Raw genomic sequence first — 15,946 nt, forward strand, 5'->3', positions numbered from 1 at the left:
CTTGTGGTAGACACTTGCCAAGGTCTCTCCTGACTCTCCAGCCCTATGACTTTTCTGTCTTCTCTTTTCTCAGATTGGCCTTCTAGAGCCATTTTTCCATAGTTGATCTTAGCCAAAATGCTGAAAAGCAATTGAAAATGCACCCTTCAGTTTCTTCTCTCTTCTCAATAATAAAAGTCTAAATTTCCCTAAGTGTGTCACATTGGGTATTTTCTATAGTATGCAAATAAAAGTGTAACTCATAAATCAACAAAGAAGCTGAGCTACAGGAATGGCTGTGTGTACTGTGTGTGTGTGTAATGAATCTTTCCAGTGACCTCTTCTGTGGATATCACAACAGAAGGCTGACTCTATTCTTTGTGGGCCTTTTGTGACCTAGCATTCCACAGAAGCCAGTCAGTGGCAGGGAATAGTGACTGAGGAAGAAATTCCATTTTTTCTTTCTATTATTATTGCATTGGAAATGGAAACAAGACTCCAGAAATTATTGCCCTTTCCAAAATAAGAAGAAAAATCTCATTTCAAGATGAGGTCTGGTACCATTTGCAAAGCTAGTGTGGGAAAGGAGAAACGAGCATTAATATTGCCTCCTCTTGTCAGACAGTCACAGAAGTGTACATGTGTGACTTTTAAACCTTCCAAGACATCTATCTGGTAAACATTATTGTCTTTCACCTAAAAATGAGGAAATAAGAGCTGGAGAGATGTCTGAGTAAAACTACTCATGCAGAGGAACCCAATCTTGTTACCAGCACCCACATCAGGTAGGTCAGAGCTCTCTCTAACTCCAGCTCCCGGGGATCTGATGCCTCCGACTTCCAGAGGCACCCGCATTTATGCACACATAGGCAGACACAACACACATACACAAGATCAGAACTGAAGTGATTTTCAAGAAACTGAAGATAAGGAAATGACAATTGAGGAGAAAAGGTAAATTTGATATGGCTAAGTGTTAGGAAGGTAAACAGTGTTGGACTAGCCATCATGTTGGTGAGCAAGGGAACAGTAGGCAGTGATTTAATTCACCCATTAGAAAAGAGTAGAAAGAAAACAGATCAGTATATTAGGTTTACCACAAGAGGCAGTAGGCTGAGCAATGAGTGTGGTGCCTGTTGTAGTGTAAGACAGTGTGGCTTGGGGTCTCTATTCTGAGAAGCATCTGTTAGGTTAGGGTGAGTGACTACATGTGCAGTATTCTAGTATAGAATCCTAGAACATGGGTAAGTCCAGATGGCAGGTGTATGATTCTAGGAACTTATTGTAAACCACATGCTCTTAATTTCCACCTGTGCAGTCTCTGTCACACAAATGAAATTAGTCTTGTTTGACCAGCGTTGGATGCTGGGCTGAGGCCCAGGTCATAATGCGTGGGGCTGCAGTTCTGTGATCGCAGGCTATAACTCTCTGTTGCTTGCAGTTGTACTGCAGATGATGGGTTTGGATTTTTGTATTTGAGATCACAAGAATAGGCCTCTGAGAATTCCATGATAGAGACTCACTCCATCTTGTCACTTATCAATGGCCACAGACAGTTGAGATGCTGTTGGAGTCCAGAGGCATGGAAAGCTAGCTATTCCCTTTTTTGTGGCTATTCTACATTTAACTATAGATTTGAAAAAAAAATGTTTATTTTTTATATTTAGCATTATAAAATTAAATATTAAGATATTAAAATTAAAAAGATAAAGGAATCATATTTACTAAAATAATATTTATAATACATGAATTGTATACTAAAAGCAGTATAGTAAATCATTAGTTTCTATTGGTTGTCTTCCTCACAAGTGAGTCGTGGTCTTTCTCATGATAGGATGATTTTTTTTTTAAATTATATTCTGAATACTTGGAACTTTAGGCTTTGGAGCTCCAGGTCTTGTTTCAAGTCTTTTTTTTGGGGGGGGGGTTGCTAACTTTGCTTTAGCAGTTACCTGGTCTGTGGTGCCAGGCCTTCAGTTCACATCAGCTTCTGTTGCTTATAGGTGCAGTGTCAGATTGGCTTTTTGCAGCCACCTTGCCTCTATGCTGTTGAATTGGAAGGGTCTCTGTAAACACCAGTGCATTGCCAAGTACCTGTGGATGCTTACATATGCCCACTGTTCTCTTTAAATGGCCGTGCTTTTGCTTATCTCTCTTGACAATATCCCTTCCTTAAATATTGTTTTACTTTGTGGTCAGACCAGCAGCTAAGCTAAACGAATGAGAATATGGTTGATTTGACACCAACAGTGCTGAGGGAAAGTCTGGATCTGGAGACTAAATTATATATGTGCCAAATACTGTTTCCTATACCTAGTAGTGAATGACTTTGAGTAAATTACTATGACTATCTAAGTTGCTCTTTCATCCTCTATAAAATGGAGTAAATAATATAATACTGGGCATTTTGAGGATTAAAGAACAATAAGCGAAGTTAATTCTGAAATAGGAATATGTAAATGTACGAGTGCAATGGATATATCATATAACATACACAGAGTATACAAACTCCTCAACGAACATTTTCCTTTGCACCATTCCTTAAGCAAACACGTGCTTCAGTAATGACAAGCTGGGAACACAGCATCTCAGCAACACTGTCAGCCTGTGTGTTGCATTAATTCCTGTTTTTGCTAATGGGAGAAAACAACGGGAGGGAGAATGGCTCCTCTGGGATCCCAGGTTCAGAGGGTTCAATTCCCCAACAGCAGCCAGGATGCAGAGAAAGGGCAAGGTTACTTTTCCGGATCCCGTTATATTCAGAGTGGGCCTCCAGCCTGTGGGTGCTGCCATCCATACTCAGGTGGGTCATCTCCTTACCCACACAGCCAGAGGAGTGCCTCAGGCTCTTGGTGATGCTAAATCCAAACAGATGGAGAATTAACCATCCTACAGTGCTTTTGTTTTGGTTTTGCTTGCTTGCTTGCTTTTATTGAAAATATATTGAATACAATATATTCTGACCACATATTCTATTCCCTTGGCTTTTCCCCGATCTTCTGCATGTCTCCACCCAACTCAATACTACCTCTATTTGTCTGTCTGTCTGTCTGTCTGTCTGTCTGTCTGTCAATCTATCTGTCCCCTCTCTTTCTCTCTGTCTCGTCTCTTCTCTCTCTCTCTCTCTCTCTCTCTCTCTCTCTCTCTCTGTGTGTGTGTGTGTGTGTGTGTGTGTGTGTGTGTGTCTGTCTGTCTCTCTCTCAAACAGGCAAAAAAAGAGCAAAACAATTGTGTTCTCATCAGTAAAAGGTGCTGGTGAGCTTGTAACAGGCTAAAACCCATTGTATGACAGAGTCAACAACAATGATAAAGGACCTCCAAGGTTCCTACGATTTATCCTGCCCCCCCCACCACAGCTCCTCTGTCTCATATCCCAACTCTTCTGTTCCTACTTACTTTGAGAATTTTTAGTGTCTACCCCAAGACTCCAATCTCAGGAACTCTGTATTACCCATGTCTTGCTCACAGAATTTTCTCATAGTTATGGAGTTATTTTGTTGTTTGTGTCTTAGAAGAAATATGACAGGTGTGATCTTTCTAGAGAGGTCTCCCTTATTGCTCATCCCAGGGACTGGTCTACTTCTCCTTCATATATCCATCTTATTAACCTAGCTTTCTCTCATTGTATTTACCATCACTTGATTTTAGTTAGTTATTTTTCTCACTTATTATTTTATCCAGTAAAGTAAACCTACACATCATTTCATTCCTACTGTGATATCCTCAAAGCCTGGAACCATATCTAGCACATAACAAGCTGATAAATCATCACTGCTCACGCATTCTTAAATTCTTTCATTAGTTTTTTCCAGAAAATATCCATAATATTATTTGTTCACTTAATTGGATTATTTCTTACCCTCTGGTCCCCCCCCAACAGTCAATAATTCATCAACCTATTTTAGTAAATTTTAAATCTGGATTGATTTCCACATTTGAAATCCTGATTTAGTATTGTTAGTAGAGAAGAATCCAATCAAAGCAGGAAGACATTAATTTTTCAGCTTTTCAGCGTCTAACACACACATGTGGTGTGGCTATGTGGGATAGCCCAGCAGGCCTTAAATTATGTAACAATAACAGAATATCAATGGTGTAGCAGCAGCTGTATCAAACCTGTCCACATGGTTAGAGCTCCTGATTTCTTTGGGAGAAAGCAACCTATGGTTGTGAGAGCTACTTATGGCTCTCTGAAAGAAAGCTGCAGCCAGACATGGTCACACATAAGAAATATGAACTTTGTGGTGATTTGGGTCAACGCCAATCTATTATGCAGCTGAAAGTGAACAGGGGTTGTGTGTTCAATTTCAGGCCAAGAGAGGTTCCCCTCACACTGGCTATTATGTATGACATATTTCTTTGCCTTTTCTGCACTTCCTCTGGCAGGGTTTGTTCAAGGCAAGTCTGTGTGATTTATCCTGCCTGCTAATGAGCTCTCCCTCAGCAAAGCAGTGGCTCTGGACGCTCAGTCATTAGCAGAAGCATCTAAAGAACCATTTAGAACCTAGGAGAATGAACTAACAGAAAGAACTTGAGATTCACAGAGTTGCACAATCACCCTAAACCTTGTGGCCTCAATAATCCCCCAAAATTCATTACTTCATGATAACCATGCAAATCATCAGGTCTTAGAGATTCTAATATTGACTTAAGAGCTTATCACATATACTTTAACAAACTCACATCCCCAGAAAGAACTAGTCTTATAAGTCTTCTTGGAAATCTTTTTAAAATGTCTAGGTATAGATAAACATATAGGTATATATACACACCCATGCCTTTGCATGAGTAAACATATAGATACACAGTAATGGGAACAACTGTACTGATGGGCCTTGACAGATTGCAGTCATAGTGCTAGATCCCCAGTCCATCCTGGAACTTTGCAGTCCTCTCCTGCTTTGGAGGGCAGACCTGCACCATTACTGACCCCTGCACTTGGCACTAGACACAGGCAAGTAGGTGAGTAGCATATTTGATAGAGCAGAGTTTGAAAGAAGCTCATGCACTGAAACACTCCTACGAACTTCTCTCGCCATCTTGTTTGCCTGGCTCACCTTTGAGACACAGAAGAAAAGCCAAGACTCCATAAGCCCAATAGACCAACAGCCCTTACCTATGTGAGTGGATCGAAGTCAGCAAAGACATGTAGTGACCCCTGTCTACACGTGACCATCAAGTCTTGAGAAATAGCCAGTGGGCTGCTAGGCTCAGTGATTTCTTAAGCAAATCACTTTTTAAGTGAAATCATTTGTTAAATCATTTGTTAAGCAAATTTGTTGAAAGGTATAAAATTTTGATATTTATTAACTTCTAAATTTTATTAACTATAGCTTGTAATGTTTTCCTTGAAATTGCACAAATTATTGACTATAATCACTATCACTGACATTCTGATAGTCTCATATATCTGTGTGTATTAGGTACTTTGTATATGTATATTTATGTGGGTATGGTGTGGGTGTGCATATGTGTGTGAATGGGTAGTATGTATGCATATGTGTGTACATGTGTGGTGTGTATGCATTTCGTATGAATGGGTGGTGTGAATGCATATGTGTGAGCATGTGCGGTGGTGTGTGTGCATGAGTGTATGAATGTGTATGTACATGAGTGTGTACATGTGTGGTGTGTGTGTGTATGTGTGTGCATCTGTGGTACATGCACCCATGGGGAGGCAAGAACAGCACACCAGGAGTCATCCTCTATCACTCTGAGCCTTAACTGTTTTGAGATAGGATCCCTCAGTGAATCAACAACTTACCCTTTCAACTATGCCACTGACCCCAGTGGCCAACCAGTAAGACTTGGTGGCCACAGGGCAGAGGTAGTTAAAAGACTCTACTAGTTTGGTCCCACTTGCATAGTTGAAGTTTACCTAACTATTTGGCTAATGGAGCCCAAGTGGGCTGGAGTAATATCTTAGCTCTGCTCATTTGTCTCATAGGTGTCTTAGACAAACTCTCAATAAAGTTATCTAGAGCTGACTGTGTTTGTTCTTAGTTCTGGGGACATAGACACATGCAGCCATGCCCAGCTTTTTCTGTGGGTGGTGGAAACTTCAGTTCACATCTTTATGTTTGACAAGCAAGTGCTCCTATACACAGAGACATCACCCCAACCCCTGTATATGTTTTTAAATACAAGAAATTATTTGTTGTCAGACTATTTGCTCAGTGGGTCTGGCCTGGTGAATTCTCATATAGGATCAGAAATACATAGTTGAAGTTCCAAGATCCAGTAATAATGTGCAGTCCAAGGGAAACAAATGGCAAAGTTTTGTGGCCACAAGTTCTCTATTGCTCTTCCTGAGACCCTCACCTTTTCACTGTTAGACAAGGTATTAGTTACATTTGTTTTTCAGGGAGGGGGTGGAGAACAAACTTCTGGCTCCTAGCTTTAATGTCTGAAGCCCATGTATTTGGGCAAGATGTGGCAGCAGTAGGAGCCTGGTAAAAGACAACTGTTTACTTCACCCTATCCGGAAAGCTGTAAACAAAGCAGGAAGTGGCCAGGGGTACTAAATCCCCAAGGATCTACCTCCAATAACCTCCCTCCAACTCTGCTCTATCTCTTGTGTCCCCTACCTCTCAAATTAGCACCATCACTGGAAACCAAGCTTTCTAACCCAAACCCATGGGGGACATTTATATCAAAGTCATGACAGCAACATAAAGAATGGGAGAGAACTTGATCCATTAAGAACCAGACTTAATTGTGCTTTTGCCCTCTCTAATGTGTTTCAATAGGAGCATGCTCCAAAAACCTCTCTGCTTCAGTTTCTTAATTTGTATAGTGTGATGGTTTGAATATTCTTGGCCCATAGAGTGGCACTAATAGGAAGTGTGGCTTCCTTGAAATTGGTATGGCTTTGTTGGAGGATGTGTGTCTTTATGGGCATGGGCTTTAAAGCCCTCATCCTAGCTCCCTGGAAGCCAGTCTTTTCCTGTTTGCCTTTAAAATAAGATATAGAACTCTCAGTTCTTCCTACATCATGCCTGCCTGTATACTACTATGCTTCTGCCTTGACGATAGTAGACTGAACCTCTGAACCTGTGAGCCAGCCCCAATTAAATGTTATCCTTATAAGAGTTGGCATGGTCATAGTTTCTGTTATCAGTAGTAAAACCCTAACTAATACACACAGAAATGATTACATATTTTATGATACTTATATATTTTGTGTCTACTTCTAAAATCTGCCTCTGTTTATGAATGAAAGAGCAAGTGGTAGATACAGGATGACTGATACTGGTATGGTAAAGTAGAGAGACCATTCCAAATGTGATCTGGTAGGCTCCCAGTGCCTCTACTTGAGTGATCCTGAGTGTGAACAGTTAACATCTCTGTTCTCATCCTAAATGGGTTGATACAGGATTGCAGGCACTTTATAAGAAACACATAACCTCAGGTATGGCACGCAGTAGGGTGTTATACTTAGTGCCCTTACTTGTATAGCTGTAGTGACCCTAAGTGGGCAGGTTGTCATCTTAACTCCTTCAGCTTTTTCCTTCAGTATCTTATCTCATTTGGGAGCACATTCTGTCACCCACACATTAGTATATTTTAAGATTGTTTATGGAGTATAGTGTCTAGTTTATAAAATAACCTGTAGTCATTATGGCATCACCAAGTAAGAACTTGGTGGCAAGACTTAACAACTAACCTTTCTCAGTTTCCATTCACAAACATTTAAGGAACTCTTGGGGGAAGAACTAGAATCAATTCTTATTGTTTGCAACTGATTCTCCCCACCAATGCCACCTCATTGCCATCTGTCAATAATAAAGCCAGTTAAGGAATCTGGGCTGTGACCCAGAAATGCAAAGCCATGGAGGGTCTTTTCAGTGTCACCGGGGATTGAGGGCACAGCAATAAAACATAATTAACTGTCCAGTGAAGTCTATGTCTGGTGCCAAGACATAATGCAGACACCAAATAAATGCCAAGAAAAGAGAAATGGCATGGATCACAAGGCCTCACAAAGAAGAAAAAAATACCATGAGGATTCAAAATGAGAATAGGATTCTTGGTGTTCCTGGGCTGAGGGATTTGTAGAACAAAGGCATGAGGTTTTGAAAAGTCAAGGAGCATGAAAATATAAAGGTCATATCAGGTTTGTCAGGTGAAGGGAATGGGATGTCATTTATGGGAATGGCATTACATTCAGACTAGATTATGACCTTAAAGTCACAATGTGTGACCCTCCTTAATTCTAATTCATAAGTTAATGATGTGAAGTTTTGTGGATGGTTGCCACCAGGGCTACTGAGAATAAAAGGGAAATCTCTTCTTCATGGATCATTTGATCTGTCTCTTCAGAACTAGAAGAGGTCTCAAAAGGCATCTTGTCTTGCTATCTGATTATTACTGGAAACAATGGCATAATTATCAACCGCTCAGAAATGAAGTGCATTATTTTTGGCAGATGTCCTTTAAATGTAACTGGCTCTGTTTGATTGTCCCAAGGAGCAAGTTAGTCTGTTGGTTATTGAGAAGCTTTATTAAAACATGTCCATGGCTATGATGGGCAGTTGGTGCCACCTGCTATGCAGATCACAATAGCCAATAAGGCCATATGACATACAATTGTTTTGGGATAGAACAATTATTTGTGGAGTAGAGCTTAAGTTGAGCCTGTTTTGTGTGAAAAAGGAGGCAGGGTCAGGAATATTCAGTGTCTATCAGGGACCAACTTCACCTTTGCAGTGAGACTAGAGTATCTGACTGGTCTACTGAAATTTTCAGTTTGCTTCTCTCCCACCACCAGTCTCTATTCACTGTACCTTTTCCTGGTGGGTTTGTTTTCTTGTCCCAAAAGACTCGTTACCTTCTCTCATGTGATGTGATATTCTTATTTACTAACTTTATGGCTTATTATGTCTTTACTGAAACATGAACTTTAAAAGAGGAGGGATTTTAGTTTTCTCTGTGTCCACATCATGAGAAAGTTTACAAACTTCAGATGTTTGAAGAATTGTTAACTTGAATAAGCAAGCTCAGCCACAGTATCCTGATACTATATGGAGGGAACCCATGTCCTACACTCTAGATAACCATTCCATACTGGATTCTGTGGTTCCAATTTTTGCATTATTCTATAAATCAATAACTTTATCCAATGCAAAAGGAGAAAAGTAAGCCATTTGAGGCATGGGTTGATGGAGACTAACACCAGGGTATCACTTATGCTAGGCATTTGCATTGCCACTGTGCAGTGTTCTTAGATTGACTGACCCAAGGGTCCAGGTTAGTTGATTCTGTTGGTCCTCCTGTGGAGTTTCTATCCCCTTTGGAGCTGCAATCCTTCCTCTTACTCTTCTATAAGGGTCCCCAAGCTCCATCCACTGTTTGACTTTGGGTGTTTGCTTCCATCTGAGTCAGCTATTGGGTGGTGCCTCTCAGAAACAGCCATGCTAGACTCCTGTCTGCAAGCATAACAGAGTATCATTAATAGTGTCAGGGATTGGTGCTTGCCCAGGGGATGGGTCTCAAGTTGGGCTGCTTATTGGAATCCAGTATATCCATGCTATACAGACCCAAAGAAGCTGAACAAGAAGAAAGGTATAAATAAGGATGCTTGAATCTCATTTAGAAGGAGGAATAATCATAAGAGGTAGACAGAGGGTGGGAAATGGGTGGAAGAGGGGATAGGGAAAGGAATAGGAGGGTTCAGGGTCAAGTGGGGAAATGGGCAGGAGAGATGGCCATGTGGCCATGAGAATAAATGGAAATCTGCAACTGATGGGGGTTGGGTGGTGAAGAGCATCTCCAGGAGGATGTGACAGAGACCTGAGATAAGGGAGGTGCCCACAAATCAATAGGGTGATCTCAACTGTGACTCACAGCACTGGGAATATGGAACCTGAAGAGGCCATGTCTTGTAGCCAGGCAGGATTCCCAGTGGAAAAATAGGGATGGCAACCCACCCACAAAACTTTCAACCCCAAATTTATCCTGTCTACAAGAAATGCAGAGACAGGGGATGGAGCAGAGACTATTGAGAATCTTATATAAATAGTAAGTGTAATGTCTATCATATTTACACCACAGGGCAGTTTCTATGCAACCACTCACACCAAGAAGCAGAACATTGCCAGCAGGGCTAAGCCTCTCAGAAACCTTCCAGTTACCACCTCATGCATGAGTAACACCTTGCCTCACTAACAACAGTGAGGCTTTATTCCCTGTGTTATTCTCTGTGTTCTGCTCCCTGTCTGAGTGGAGTCATAAAGCACATGCTCTTCTGTTTAGCTTCCTTTTGTTTTTATTATGTTTAGAAGGTGTGCGCTTTGGAGTGGATTTAGTTGTAGATCGTTCATTTCCGTTGCTGTACAGCATTCTACTCTGTGAGCATGCCATTACTTATCCATCTCTTCAACTCTCAGAAGGTATTTGGACAGTTTCCAATGTGTGGCGATTGTGAATAATGCTGTCTTAGGCATTCCATTGCTTGGAATTAAGGTGGAAATGTTCAGGCAATCTTATTAGGCAATTCCATATGCCGAGGAGTACAATTTCAGGTTCTATATACTCTTCTAAACTTGAACTGGCTGTTTTCCCAGGAGGAAAAGAAGAATCATGGTGCATACATGCTAATGTTGAAATCCAGTGATAGCTATTCACTCCTGATGGGTTTCCTTAAGGTGTCTATTTCTGGTGCCTTAAAGAGTGCAAATTCTTTGTCTTTCTCACAGAGGAGTTAGGGTGGGGAGCAAATATCCCCATCATTACAACAGAACTTCTCTAAAATCAAAGCATCTAAATGATAAATTAGAGCAGGGTTTCTCATTGCAAGAAATCAACCTACTTCTTTCTGCCTCCTGAGTAAGCGCGAAGGAGAGCAACGAGCTGTAATGAGAACCCACACTTGCGTATCTACTTTCCATCTGTGGAGCACTTTGTAGATATTAACAAATTAATCCTCCACTTTTTTCCTGCTCTCCCACCATGAAACAGGTGGCATCTCCATATTATGTCACTCATTTGCAGAACGACAAACATGAGCAGGTTACACCACATCCTCAATGAGGTCCGGAAGTGTAAAATAAATGCTTTGCTGCCTGGGGCCTTTGTGAAATAAAATTACCACATATTTTAAGCCTGAATGTCTAAATTGCATAAATAAAGTCTCTGAAGAGCTTCTGCTGCATATGATGGGAGAGATGGATTTATCATCTGGTTTGTTTACCAAACTGTCACCATTGTTGCTCATGAATATCAATGATACCATAGCCCCTGGAAAAGCCCCGAAAGAGACAGAAGTGGAGAAGAATGCTAAGCGTTTTCAAACATGGAACCTAGCAAAGAATACTGAGTTGCTTCCACTGGGCTTCCTCCACCCCCAAACGGCTTGGGCAGTTCCAAATTTGATTTACTTAGAAAAGAAAGTGATAAGATTTACTTAGAAAAGAAAGAAATGAGACAGGTTTATAAATCCAGGGAGAACAAATGATTGTCTGTGTCTTTGTGTGCTGAGGTCAGAAACGGATATCTCAATTTGAATTGCTCCTCAAGTTTTATAAAACTGCTGCTCCATAGCAATTCTGATTGTCTAAACAAGTTTGGTTAAAATTGTTATTTACAAGGGGAAAGAGGTCTGTAGCAAAATTTCATCATTTTATATTTACAATTTGTTAAAATGGAGTCATCTATTTTAAGTTTAGATACAACCTACATTTATAAAACCATGAGGTTTGGAATGTAATCAGAACTAGTGATTGTACCAGACAAAAAGGAATTCTTCCTGAGGTGACGTTCTGCTCTGGTTCTGTGCTCACAGCTCAATCTGGTTTCCCAAGAGTCTACTGGAAATATTGAGGGCACGGGAGAGTTCTTAAGCCTTTAAACAGAAGACAAAGAAGGCAAACCAAGTGACATGAGAAAGTAAGATGATTAGTTGGTTTCTTTTTCCTCTCCTGGACACTCTTGGGGTGAGGACCCCCCACCAACAAGAACTGCTAAATAGCACAACAGAATCACAGCCTCCTGAGACTTTGCAAATAGTGAGAGGCATCAGTCTGGTCTACAAGGTAGACCAAGAGAATAGTGTTCATCAATAGAGAAACTGAGGAAAGAGTAAAGCCCCTTACTCCTGTTCCCACATCTAACATATGTATTTGCACAGGAACACAGAGCAAGACTTCAGGTAGTTAAGAGAGATGCTGAGGTTCAGGAAATGAAGAGGGAAGTCAGAGCTGGAATTATGAGTGGAGCTAAAGATAAAAGCTCCACGGAAGGAAATCTACCTTAGGGCCTGGATTTTCATCACCAATTCATAGCACACAGTAAATGATTTTCTATGGAGAAGCATTGCTTTTAAAGAGAGAAGTAACATGTCTAACTAGGAAGGAAAACAAACAGACAGTGCCATAGATAGAGAATATCCACCAATGGTGAAGTAGAAAAAGCACAGAGGTCTACCTGTGAGCATTGGCAGTCACTCAAGGACAAAGAGGAAGGTGGGGCAGGGCTCTGGGAGAAGCCATAGGGACAGGACAGGTGGTCCTCAAAACTAACATCCTGTCAATGTAAAGGCCAATGAGGTAGGAGAAGAACAGGGATTGAGGGAAACAGAAAAACAAAATAGAATGGATAGAGACTTTTTGAAGTTTTTGTTTGTCTGTTTGCTTGCTTGTCTGCTTGCTTGATTGCCTAAGGATAAAATTGTTCACAGGGGTAGAAGGAAGGGAAAGAGAAGGATGGGGGAGGGGAAAGAAAACATGGTGGGGGTTGGGGAAAGGGAGATAAACAAATGATAACAACAGGTATAACAAAAACCAAAAGGAAACAGAAAAAATCAGCCGCAAATGTAGATGCAAAGTTAACATCAGAAAATATATGCAATGTTTCACAAAATGTCACTGTTTTGGAGCATTACAGCTGACTGCAGATGTGTCGTCATGGGAACTCTGACGCCATTGTGTTGCAGGCCACTTATCTCTCTACTCTGACATGATGTAAATTATCTATTTGGCTCAACAGGGGGTTCTAAAATTTAGGAGCTTAAAACATTCACAAGTCCACACCATTATTGTGAAACCCCTAGTTGGGTGGTTCTGGCTAAAGGTCTGTGTAAGGTTGCCTGAGGCTGATGGTTTGTCAAAATCTGGAGAGAATTTACCTCCATGACGGGTCACTGAACACTTGGCAAGTTGGTGCTGGGTCTTGGTAGGAAGCCCTTGGGGAGCTCTCCACGGTGCTGATTGTACCTTCAGAGTATGGCAGTTAGCTTTCCCTAAAGTAGGTAATGCAGGAGTGGGGTGTGTTGAAAGTCCTTTAATGACCTGGCATTAGAAATCACACAAGGAACTCAAGAAGAAGGAAGACCAAAAGGTGGACATTTCATTCCTTCTTAAAAGGGGGAGCCAAATACCCACGGAAGGAGTTGCAGAGATTAACTATGGAGCAGGGACTGAAGGAAGGACAAGCCAGCCTAAATATAGCTATCTCCTGAGAGACTCTGACAGCACCTGACTAACACAAATGTAGAGGCTCACAGCCATCCATCGAACTGAGTACAGGGTCCCCAGTGAAGGAGTTAGAGAAAGGACCAATGGAGCTGAGGGGTTTGCAGCCCCTTAGGACGAACAATATGAACTAAGTAGTACCCTCAGAGCTCCCAGGGTCTCAACCACCAACCAAAGACTGCACATGGAGGGGTCTGATTGTTCAGGCAGCATGTGTGTAATAGAGGATTGCAAATTTAATCATCAATAGGAAGAGAGGACCTCGGCCCTGTGAAGGTTCTGTACCCCAGTGTAGGGGAATGCCAGGGCCAGAAAGTGGGAGAGGGCTGGGTGGCAGGCATGGGGAAGTGGGAGGCAACAGGAGTTTGTGTTTGTTGTTTTTGTTTGTTTCTTTGTTTTTTGGAGGGGAAACTGGGAATGGAGAAATTTACATGTAAATAAAGAAAATACCTAAAAGAAAAAAAAAAGAAATCACACCCCCATTCCTTCTACCTTGCTCGGCTCACCTAGAGACCACACCCGGAGGGAAGGCCATCAACTTCTACTGTGTCACATGAAGAGTACTAAAGAATTAGAGGACATCTTTACATGGAGGCCATTGAGTCTTAATAAGAATGGTACTGAGGCTGGAGTACATAGGGAGCTAGATGCTCAGCTCGGCTTAATAAAGAGTACATGGGCATGTATTGAAAATGCTTGATTTTTATTGCCAAAGGACCAAATAAACACTTCCTTAAGTTTTCTCTACATATAAATGACACCAACATCATAGAAATATATTTTTCTCCTTTTGATTTAATTATAGCATGATTTTATTTACACATAAGCAGCTAATGTAAACAGTATGGGGTAATAAAATGTATACAACATTTTTTTAAAAAAAAAAAAAAGTTTTGGGGAATCTTCCACTGGATATGTGAGATACTTAGGGGACCTGAGATTCACTGGGTATGAAATACTGCATGGTGTATTGTTCTGCATACCTACCTGGGAGAAAGTACAGCATTCTGAGGGTGTCATCACTCCACTGTGTCTATGGGGCCTCTGATAGGACTGGAGAATGCTTACACTTCTAGTGGAATGGAGAGGGGGAGGCAACCACAGATCTCTGTGGTATCTCTTCTTTGCAGACCTAAGCAAGTACTCTTTGATGGATTATTTGGGAAAAGCAAGGATTCTCATAAGGGTTTCTATAAGTTCTGACCACCTCAGCTAGCTAGTAATCCTTGGAGGAGCAGAAAGAGTCAGATTTGAGCAGAAGCCGCCCATAGAAACACAAGCATGAGATGAATTTGTCTTCCCCGACTATCCTGCTCCCATTTTCCTTCAGTGAGCTTGGAGGGAAATGGAATTAATGAGGCTTGTTGTATGTGCAGGATAAGCACAGTTTGTGTTGCGCTAAGTGTAGCAGAAGCTGAAAAAGCATATCTAGTGAAACTAAGTAATTAGATTTCACATTTCTCACATTTGTAACGGAGAAAAAAAATGCCTTTCATGGAAAGCATCTTTAAACTCATTTTCTGAAGGCAGGAAAGACTTTCTTAGCCCATCCAGCATTGGAACTGTGTTGACCACATTTAAAATGAAGGTAGAAATCGATGGACTCATGTTTGAGGTTATCTGGGTGTTCTATAAGAGAAGGGGTGGGGACCTGCTTTAGGTACAAAGCTGGGGCCTGCTCCCTGCATGGATGAAAGCCTAGATCAAATGCAAAGAGCATGTATGTTTGTTCTTCTCAAATGTTTGGAAACACACGGAGTGTGGAGAACATGGTTTCAATACATTGGTTAAGAGCTGCCCTTTTGGTGCCACATGGCCTGGCTTCAGTTCTACACATCACTTACTAGCTGTGTGTGGGGAAAGTTAATCTAATCTTTGTCTCTGTTTTTTTCCATTTGTGAAATGAAAATATAACAGCAGCTTCATCCTAAGCAAAAATATGTACATGTGAGTCACAGGGCAACAGTAACTGATGCACTCTAAGCTCCAGGAAGATGAGCTGGTTTTACAAAGACTGCTAAGCAAAGATTTCAACGTTACTGTGAACAAAGGACATACTGAACAAATATCTGATGTTGTGATAGAGGAGTAATAGTCAAATGTCTTAGGTTTTTACTGCTGTGAACAGACACCATGACCAAGGCATCTCTCATAAGGACAACATTTAATTGGGACTGGCTTACGAGTTCATAGGTTCTGTCCAGTATCATCAAGGCAGGAAGGGAACATGGCAGCATCCAGGCAGGCGTGGTATAAAAGGAGCTGAGAGTTCTACATCTTCATCTGAAGGCAGCTAGCAGAATACTGGCTCCCACGTAGGTAGGCTGGTATTAAAGCCCACACTCACAAGGCCAAACCTATTCCAACAAGGCCATACCTCCTAACTGTGCCACTCCTTGGGCTAAGCATATTCAAACTATCACATCAAATACAGCAAATTCTGTTAGAAGTTTCCGTTTTGTCTTTACAATACCCACTGTGTCATTGGTTTCTCTGTA

The 15,946-nt window shown here is 41.3% G+C and overlaps 1 protein-coding gene across 2 annotated transcripts in view; it reads left to right on the top strand.

Annotated features, from left to right (window-relative positions):
• The window catches only part of LOC116092976 (IQCJ-SCHIP1 readthrough transcript protein), a 764,408-nt gene that overhangs the window by 290,199 nt on the left and 458,263 nt on the right, over positions 1-15,946 (top strand). The window lies entirely within an intron of this gene.

Source organism: Mastomys coucha, unplaced genomic scaffold, assembly GCF_008632895.1.
Source record: "Mastomys coucha isolate ucsf_1 unplaced genomic scaffold, UCSF_Mcou_1 pScaffold16, whole genome shotgun sequence".
Classification (NCBI taxonomy): Eukaryota; Metazoa; Chordata; class Mammalia; order Rodentia; family Muridae; genus Mastomys; species Mastomys coucha.